General features: G+C 32.0%; 1 long non-coding RNA gene across 1 annotated transcript; it reads left to right on the plus strand.

The window, feature by feature from the left end:
• The first annotated feature begins 6,227 nt into the window (after positions 1-6,227).
• On the plus strand, positions 6,228-10,292 carry LOC127724826 (uncharacterized). The gene is made up of 2 exons (XR_007992739.1): positions 6,228-6,533; positions 10,218-10,292. It is a non-coding gene; the product is annotated as an uncharacterized LOC127724826 (long non-coding RNA).
• The last annotated feature ends 386 nt before the right edge of the window (positions 10,293-10,678 follow it).

Here is a 10,678-nt window from a genome sequence, read left to right on the forward strand (position 1 = left end):
ACAGTTTCCTTATTTTGATTCAGGTTGGTTATGCCGACATAAAGAAATGAGAAATGTCACTACATATCAAATGCGCAGCATTTAGGCATACAAACTTGCCACTATAAACATGTATCTAGAAAAAGAGTTTATATTCCAATAGGTCTGCATGCAGACAGACTTGAATGAAAAATGCAACAAAAATAAATAATTTAGGTCTACATACAACAGGTTTGTTTGCAGGTATACAGACCTGAAGTATTGCCAAAATAAATTATTTTGAAGGTTCTACATATACCAGATTTGTATGCAGGCATACAGATTTGACAAATTCTAGTATACGCATAGAGTGAAAGTTTAGCATACGCCAGGTCGGTATGCATGCATACAGACTAAGAAATGCCATTTATTATCTCAAATTAAAGTTCGGCATACACCAGATTAGTATGCAAGCATACAGACGTAAGATATGTAAATTTATTAGGTAGATGAGATTTCAACATACACCAGGTCCGTATGCAGGAATAAAGACCTGACAAATACAAGTAAGAGAAAAAATACTGAATTTAGCATACCATTCACTTAAACATCTATAATAAAGATGGGTAATTGATATGTTATGTATATGTTCCAGACCATATGAGTATTTGAACCGTACGCGTACGGTCCGACCAAACGCGTACGGTCGGACCGTATGAGTATACTCATATGGTCTAGAACGAGCTGTACCATACATGTATTTAGACCGTATGGGCTAATTTTAGACAGATATTTCAAGTATCAGAATCTTTTATTGAGTTTTACAAATCAATATAATTACAATTAGATGAATAAAGTGAATAAGTGAACATGTTTTGTTCATGCATGTTCCTTTGCATTTCCATCTCTTGCTAGCAAGAGAAAAGCTTGATGCAATGAAATTCCTCCTGTTTTTCAATGTGCAGTTTCAGTTTTGCGTGTCAAAAGTTCTATATCACCCATATCGTAACAAGAGTTTAATATGCCAAATTCACATGATAGTTTGAACAAAGTTGCATCTTGACCAATAATATCATCAACCCTACATAATAATCGTGGAAAATCCTATCAACAACTGGTATTCTTACAGTAACAAAGCAACCTTTCAATTACATGTATTACATGTACTGACATGCTAAATACAGGAGATTAATAAATTAAATTAACGTGACTTTTTCACATAGTTAAAATATTAAGTTTTTATTTCAACTACAATTGGACTTTTTATAATAATTCGAGATTTCTGTTATGTTGATCCGTAATATACATTGTATCATATAAACTTGTCCGACTTCTTAAAATTAGGCAGACCGTACGCGTACAGTCCGACCGTATGTGTATTTTGAAAAAGTACGCAAACGGTCCAGACCGTACGCGTACGGTCCAAATACTCATATGGTCTGGAACATATATATTTCAAAGATGGCATAAAAGTATAACAAAAATGCAGAATAAGTAATGTATGAAGGTTTTATTGTCTCAACTTTTTTCTGATTGTTGAAATAGTTTATTCTAGCATCATATGAAAAAGGGTAATGCTAAAATGATGTGGTTTTGAATTTGCATTAACGAAAAAAGACCCAAAATCTTGCCAAAAAATGACAAGCAAATATAAATAATGCAATACAGAGACTTTTTAACGCGAATTATGACAATCAAGCCAAAAGATGTAGCTTTTCACAAAAAAACGAGTTGAGTGGCATATGAGAATTTCTAATTTTAGATGAGAACGTAATTGTTATAATCTTAATCACTATGAAAACAATCATTTATGTCAACAAAGAAAAACAAAATAGCAAGTCTATTTCACAGTTACCCATAATACAGCGCGCGCTGGCGGAGTTCCGGTTAAATGTAAACAAGGCGGCAAGGATGTAAAAAAATAATATATTATATAGTGTAAAATGTCTTCAATCAGCAAAAAAAGCGTGGCAACATTAATTCAACCTCTTCCTTTAACACCTCAAACTTATAAAGATGTAAAAAATTTAAATTTAACGGATTTAAAACGCCTTTGTATTGATGCAAACATAAAAACTGATGGTGTTGGCCGCAACTCGTTGGAGATATTATTATGCTTTGAGCTGAATATATTGACATGTGGTACCAGTGAAAAAAACGACTTTTGTATTAAAGAACCAAAGATTGAAAATCATTTATTAGATAGGAAGCAGCTAATAGAATTTCAGCAGTTATCCCCCAATTACCTTCTGAAATTACCAGGATGGACAAAAGAGGTGCCAGATATAGACCTTGACATGTCTATGGTAAAGACGGTAGGTCTTTTCACCGCCGAACACCACCGAACACCCCAAAAAATCATTTGTTTGTCTTTTATCGTTATAAATGTGACCTAAATATAATATTTAAGTTATCAATTCAATAAATCATAAGATTAAGAGACCAAATATCTACATAGAACAGAAAAGGAGAGTCTATAACACCACACTTTTTGAAGTCCGCAGACCACCATGGACACCTCAAATATGTTTTTTTTCTTCATTTTTTCCTTCTTCTATGTCTTATATAAAATTGTTGTACCAATAACAAGAAAAGAGAAAAATATCAAAATCTAACCGAGAAACAGAGATCGAGGATACTTGAACTGATTACTTATTATGAATATAATTTATATACACACACAATGTAATCTGGAAAAATAGTGATGAATCAGGAGACGTTTTTCTTGATATTGATTATATTGATTATCGACTTTAACACAAAAATGATGCTCATATATTGACAAAAAAATCTAAAAATTGATTTAACTATACGTAATTTAATGTATTTTATCGTTTTATTGTATAATATCACCATGATCACTGTTTTTCATAGTGGTTGGTGTTTTTTTTGGGGTGTTCGGTGGTGTGCGGTGGTGTTCGGTGGTGAAAAGACCCACCTATGGTAAAGAAGTACCTACTAAACTGTCAAGTGTCTGAATACAATCAAACATCGCTAAGGCAGTATAAACTTACCAGAGCATATCAGCACCTGGATGCTAAACATCTTAATAATGTCTCCTACTGTCCAATTGTTAACAGTGACACATTTTGTGCTGTAAAAGCCAGCTGTTTGCCATCACAGAGTGGTGAAGAAGCAAAAACAAAGTACATGCACATAATTTTAGACCAGCACACATCAGAACCATATGGTGCATTTTGCACTTGTACAGTTGGGTAAGCTAAATTATTCAGTGAACATGGTCAACTAAATACTTGTACTTAGTATAAGTCCAAATAATTATGACGTCTTGAAAGGCTATTTTAATTTTTTCTGTGACGTAGGCGTCACAGAAAAAAATTAAAATAGCCTTTTCAATTATTTGGACTAATGTAGTATACAATGCAACTACATGTGTATTTCCTGATACATCTTTGAAAAAAATAGGGTAGGTAGGTATTTTTTTTTTTTTATTTTAATAATTTTTTTTACCTTGAGTCTATGGGAGGGATATTCTGACTTAAACAGTGCTTATTGAAAAATGACTAAAAAAACTTTAGGGTACATATAGGCTATCTTTGAGCTTAACAAATAGGGAGGGTGCGGTAATAGGAAACAAATTTGGCCTAACCTTAACTCATTATTTATTGTACCAAAAAGCTGTGCTTGATAGCAGTATTTATGCTTTGCATGATGAGCTTTCTGTTTTATGTGTTTTGATAAAACACAAATCCTGGGGCTGATATATATACATTACCTTATTCTCCCAGCAAAATTGAAATGGTTTGTGCTTTCCTTTTATAATCATTTATTTGAAGTGTTTAAATTTCATAGTTCAAGTGCAATAACCTTTGATAAAACAATTATGTTCTCCAAGAATAATTACAATGCCTTTATTAATTAAGTGCAACTGAAAAGATATAAGCAGATACAGATACATTTGAACAGAATGCACATTTATAAAATTTGATTAATTATAAACTGAATTGATGACTATTTTAATGTTAGTACATGAACTGATAAAACAATATTCAAAGATCTTACGATGGTGTTAAATTGGTATCTTAATTAAATAATAAGTAAAAATTGATATCCACATCATGAGTGAAAAATCTATGTAATATGTTCTTTAATTTTTCAGACTGACTCAAGCATGTTCCCATATTGGGGCACTTCTGTTTTTATTGGCAGAAGTAGTGTCAAGGGGGGAGAATTTACCAGAAGATAAGGCTGTTACAGAAAATTTATGCAGTTGGACAAATTCCGAAAGGTTTTATTATGAGTTCCAAAGACATTGACATTATTCCTATATTATTTATTTTTACTGTGTGAAAAGATGCATGACGTTATTGTTTCTTTGTTTTTTCAATGTTGATCTTTTTAAATATTGTTTTTCATGAAAAGTTCCTCATGATTGGTTGGGTTTTTAAGCAGACATGCACTAGTGCAGTTGTTTCGCCCAGATATACCATTAACTCTCGCTGGCAATTTTTCATGAAGCTCAGTTATGTAAATTAAACGGAAGGAAAATTATTTAAAATTTCTTTATTACCTTTAACTCATGCATCTCTTCCACGCAGTTACAAGTAAATGAGACCTTTCATTGTTCATTTGCCAATAAAATAAATTTTAAACAGAATTGATCTTCATATCAGATTTTGATATCCAGATTTATGATAGTTATTTCTTTTTCCAACAATTATATATAAACATCCAAACATTTCTCTTTTTTTAATGTTGCATTCATAATAAGGCTGGCATTTACAACGTTCCATACTGAGCAACAGGTTCTCCAGCTCAGACTTATGAAAAATATAAATCTACTCTCTATATTTACAGCTTTGATAACAGCTCAGTCTATAGCTAGAGCATGTAAATATACATTTAGATGTAAATTTGTGATTGAATTTAGTATACAAATAGGTATACTAGTATTCCAAAAAGCTTTGATATTGATTCCTCTTTTCATTACTATTAACTATCAGACATGCATTTATTGCAAATGTTTGACTATGATCACACAGACTGATTAATTTTAACTATTTTTTCAATCATATAATGGTATATAGCTGCTTTTGTCTGTTTATAGCTCTTTGTTCATGCATCTGTTTTCCTGTTGAAATTTGATATAGTGTTAATTTGTTTTGTTGTATGTGTATTCTGGTCAGTTTCACAGTCTGCAAGTGTTTACATCATATTCTGTCTGCACATAAAGAAAAAAAAATATACATGATATCTCTACTTAGTGAAGGGGAGACAACTCCTGGTCAAATGGTGCATGGAGTTTTTAAGTTCTTCATCATGCCGTGTATAGTATACATCTATCAAAAAGGGGATGTGGTAAGATTTGCCAATGGGACAATTATCCACCAGAGTACATGAACTGTGGAGAAGTATGAGTAATTATAATTCCCTCTCATTTCAATTTGATCTTTAAAATGAGAATTCTAATTATCCGTAAATTGTATTCCTGCATCGAAATTTGCTGACCTATTTAAAATTCTTGACCTATTATGTTTTGCTATCCTCCTTTATCAATGGAGTCTTCATAGAGAGAATTCAAATTTAGCAGATTTTACAAAAAAAATTCCTTAATACATGTACATGTATATACATATTTATAATTTTAAATATTTTTTTTTGGTACTAGGGTTTATCTTTAATGGCAGTACTATTTATATTAAGGTGCCAAGGTTGAACCTAAAAAAGGTGAAGAAATTGATATCAGGAACAAGCCTTCCAGTATAAAAACCTATATAAACGACATTGCACCGAAACTGTCGAAAGAGAGGCAATACCAAAGAACTCTTCAACTGCTATATGACATCAGGAATGCTAATTCAAAAGATGCTATGCCTCCAATCGTCAACATTGTTGACTTAGCAAGATTAAGACCTGTGAAACAACCAGAAGTTTAAGGACCAGAGTCCCTGCCAGAGACATGTACTGAATTTCATTATGGTATTTGCTACGTGGAAAGTATCACTGTGGAAACAACACCACCCTCATTAACAGAAATACCCCATCAACATTTTCAATCCATTGACGATGATGGTTACCAGGAGGGATTGAATAAATACATCAACTTAATTCAGAAAACTTACAATCAAACTGATAGAAGCAAAATAGAAACCCTGACAAGAGGTCAATCTGCTAATGAAGAATGGTTTCGTCAAAGAATAGGGGCAATAACAGCAAGTAAGGTTGTCCGGGTACTAGGTAAAAAGAAGAATCAAAATAATTTTTTGATGGATATTATGAAATACAAACCAACTGATCTTTCAAGAGTAAAACCCATTCAGTGGGGTCTGAAACACGAAATTACTGCTTTGAAACAAGTGACAAAATTATTGTAAAGAGAATAATGCAAAATTAGTTGTTTGGACAACAAAAGGATTGCTTACGATAGATGTTCCATTTGATGAAAAATATTGGACAACCATTATGTTACCAGCTATAAGAAGTTTCTTTGAGACGCATATAGCACCTGAAATTCTAACAGGCAGACTTAAAAAAATCTTTGGACTCTCAGGACAATGTCAAAGACAAAGAGAAGTCTGAGAGCAGTGAAGATTCTACAAATGAATCTTTCTCAGGTAAGTACATTTTCTTTGCTCTTTCCTTAGTTTATCTGCGTTTGAACTTAATCACTGTTAGTAGGCCTTTTTGTGCAAGTTTTTGTCATCACTTGGTGTTTGTCATAAATTACCTTCATTGAAATTCTTCTCTGAAACAGAATGAGGATTTATAGCAACGAAATTTGTCCTTCATTGTGTCCTTGAAGTAATTCCTTAATTTTTTTGAAAAATTGTGACAAGAAAGGATTTGTTAAACACTTTTTTAATCTATATCATATAAAATTATTTGTCTTGTGCATTCCCGAAATGGCAATATTCAATTTCCCATTTATATCCATTTTTCCTTTGAATTGTTTTACATTTATCATGCAGGTCTGGGTTTTTATACGCCCGTTTACGGAACGTATTATGGTATACCGTTGTCAGTCTGTCCGTCTGTCCGTCGTCAACATGTCGGACATTAACTCAAAAATGCTTTAACCAATTTGCATAAAACTTTGGTGAATTGTTTATATCTATTGACGTGAGCTCCCTTTCGTTTTTTATAAAATTTAGATTTTACGTTTCCGAGTAATGGGGTTTTATTCATTAAAAAAAGGGGTGATTTTCCAGTTTTCGGTCAATAACTCAAAAATGCTTTCAACAATTCTTATCAAACTTTGGTGAATTGTTTGTATATATTGATGTAAGCTCCCTTTAAAATTTTCATAAATTTCTAATATGACATTGAGAATTAATTGAACTTTATTTGTTTATAGTCTGACAACAGATTTACTAAGTATTGCACAACAGCAAGAAATCTTTAATTGAATATAAATTCAATTCATATAACCAATTTCAAGTTCTTTGACTACATTTATTCAGAAACCTATAATATGTCAAATATTTAATTACAATCCAAATTCAGACCTGAATCAAGCTTGAATATTGAGTCCATTTTTGCTCCAACTGTTCAGGGTTGGACCTCTGCGGGCGTATCTAGCTGTGCTCAGCGGAGCAGTTTATTTGTACATAAATTAGGCTGTCAGTTTTCTCGTTTGAATTGTTTAACATTTGTCATTTCGGGGCCTTTTATAGCTGACTATGCGGTATGAGCTTTGCTCATTGTTGAAGGCCGTACGGTGACCTATATTTGTTAATTTCTGTGTCATTTGGTCTCTTGTGGAGAGTTGTCTAATTGGCAATCATACCACATCTTATTTTTAAAATTTGCTCATTATTGGAGGTTATATCTGTAAACTTCTATGTCATTTGGTCTCTAGTTGTCTCGTTGGCAATCATACCACATCTTCTTATTTTTATATTATTTGATATTTTCAAAAGTTACTAATTAGACAAATTTGGCAAGAGAATTAATGCCCAGGACATCAATATCTACAGTATGTTCAGTTAAGAAAATCAGTATCTTCAATGTACTGTCAATTTTGATATAAATTGTCAGAAAATACATTGATGAGATATTGCCCTGTAACTAATTTTACCATTTTTATACGACCGTAAAAAAATTTTGCGGTCGTATATTGGTATTACATCGTCGTCGTCATCCAAAGACACTTAGTTTCCGGACAATAACTTTAGTTTAAGTGAATGGATCTCTATGAAATTTAAACTCAAGGTTTGAAACCACAAAAGGAAGGTTGGGATTGATTTTGGGGGTTATGGTCCGAACAGTTTAGGAATTAAGGGCCTAAAAAGGGGTCCAAATAAACATTTTTCTAGTTTCCAGACAATAACTTGTGTATAAGTGAATGGATCTCTATGAAATTTAAACACAAGGTTTGAAACCAAAAAAGGAAGGTTGGGATTGATTTTGGGGGTTATGGCCCTAACTGTTTAGGAAGTAGGGGCCAGAAACAATACTTTTCTAATACTTTGTATAAATTGCTTATTTCTTGACCAATTTCAATGGGGTTTTATTCTTGAATTATTGGGGTTCTTTAATATGCTGAATCTAACCGTGTATTTAGATTTTTAATTTTTGGTCCTGTTTTCAAATTGGTCTACATTAAGGTCAAAAGGGTCCAAAATTAATTATATATAAACTGAGTGTGATTTTAACAAAAATTGAATTCTTGGGGTTCTTTGATATGCTGAATCTAAACATGTATTTAGATTTTGGATTATGGGCAAAGTTTTCAAGTTGGTCCAAATCGGGGTCCAAAATTAAACTTTGTTTGATTTCATTAAAAATTTGATTCTTGGGGTTCTTTGATAGGCTGAATCTAACCATGTATTTAGATTTTGGATATTGGACCATAATAGGTAAATGTCCAATTTATAATTTTTCAGTTCTTAGACCACATTCATTCTGTGTCAGAAACCTATGCTGTGTCAAATATGTAATCACAATCCAAATTCAGAGCTGTACAATGTATCAAGCTTGAATGTTGTGTCCTTACTTGCCCCAACTGTTCAGGATTCGACCTCTGCGGTCGTATCAAGCTGCGCCCTGCGGAGCATTTTATTTAATGATAGATCAAAAACAATGTACACAACAAAAATGGTAATCAAGACATAAAAAAACAAGAGAACAAAGTATGAAGATATTTATAGAAGGAGATGTTTTCGTATACAACACCATAATTCTGACAATTGATTACTTTTAATGGACAATGATGGACATCATTAAAATATTCTATATACAGTCTTACAACTAAGCTCAAGAATTTGCATCAAAATGATATTGAATAAAAAGTGAACTTATCTCCTGCACCACTAAGAAAACACCATATCTTCAAATTAATCTGTCACATCAATTATATTATGTTAGTTCACAGATACCACATGGTTTCTTTCTCAATCTAAAGGTGACAATTGTTGCAAGAAGTGATAAAATGAAATACAAAATACCAATCAAGAAATATATTGTTTTTTCATTATATGTGATTTTGATTTTTTCAATAAATTGCAAGATGAGAATACTTTTAAAAATCATATTTCAAAATAATAAGGTTTTCAAATAAATCTTGAAAGTCAGGATAATCAACATCAAAGAATATTTCCAAAATAAGAATTTAACACACACGAAAAAAGGGGAAGGGGGAGGGGGGGGCAACCCCACATGTGCCTGTGCATTTTCTTAAAATTTTTAAAGTTTAACAATTTTGTGTTTTAAACATCTGTTTGTTAAGTAATATTATCTGTCGCCTTATCAGTATGAAATAACAGATTTATAGCCCTTCTTAACCATTTTATAATTGAGAGAAGATATGAAATTATCACTTTCTTGTGCATGGATGTAGGACTGTATAATGAATCAACAACCATTCTACTTTGAGGGGGTATTTTCAATGTTTTGCAAGCATCAAAGTATGGGTGTTTTTTAATTTTTGCTGTGTGAATCAAAATTTTTTCAGCCCTCGATTAACATTTTAATCAAAATATTTTTTTCCATCTGCTTGATCAAAAGATTTCTTTCTTCAAAGCCAAAGGGTTGGGAATAACAATATATTTTTAGAGAAAAAAAAGACCCTACTTACAGTCAATTGGTTGTTCCTATAAACAAGGTGCAGTTTATGAAATAAAAAAGATTTTAATTGCAAGTTAAGTATCGGTAATCATGAAATTACCTCAAGAAAAAACTGAATAATAATAATACCCCAAGTATATATGTATGGGTGTGTGCTTAATAGTTTTTTAGTCCAAACCAATTTATAAATTTCAGTTGGAAAATGTATTTATAATTATTTTATCAAATTTCAGAAGAACAAGACAAGAATATTCACCTCGAGTGCACTAATGATGATGATGATGATGATGAAGAAAATGATGATGCTGCTGATGATGTTAATGACAAACCCATTGACCAAAATTTGGCTGGAAAAGAATGTCAGGGATTAAAAGACTGTCATGATCAGAGTATAAAAAATGATTCTAGTCAGAACTGGAACTTAGGCTGTGCTTCTTACTGTAGAGACCACAAGGCACCTATTTATTCCACAATTAAAGGAGAACTTATTGCATGTGACTCAAATATAGCATGTTCCTCCAATACATGGTACCATTTTTTCTGTGAAGGTTTTCGGAGGTTAAACATTGAACTTTATAAATGTTTATAGGGTCAAGAAGTATGTTTGTCAAAAATGTAGACCTTTGCATGATCAGAGCGAGAATTTAAAAATGACAAATGGTTTTTTTTAATTGTCTGTGTGACAATTAAAATT

This window comes from Mytilus californianus, unplaced genomic scaffold (assembly GCF_021869535.1).
Source record: "Mytilus californianus isolate M0D057914Y unplaced genomic scaffold, xbMytCali1.0.p SCAF_14, whole genome shotgun sequence".
Classification (NCBI taxonomy): domain Eukaryota; kingdom Metazoa; phylum Mollusca; class Bivalvia; order Mytilida; family Mytilidae; genus Mytilus; species Mytilus californianus.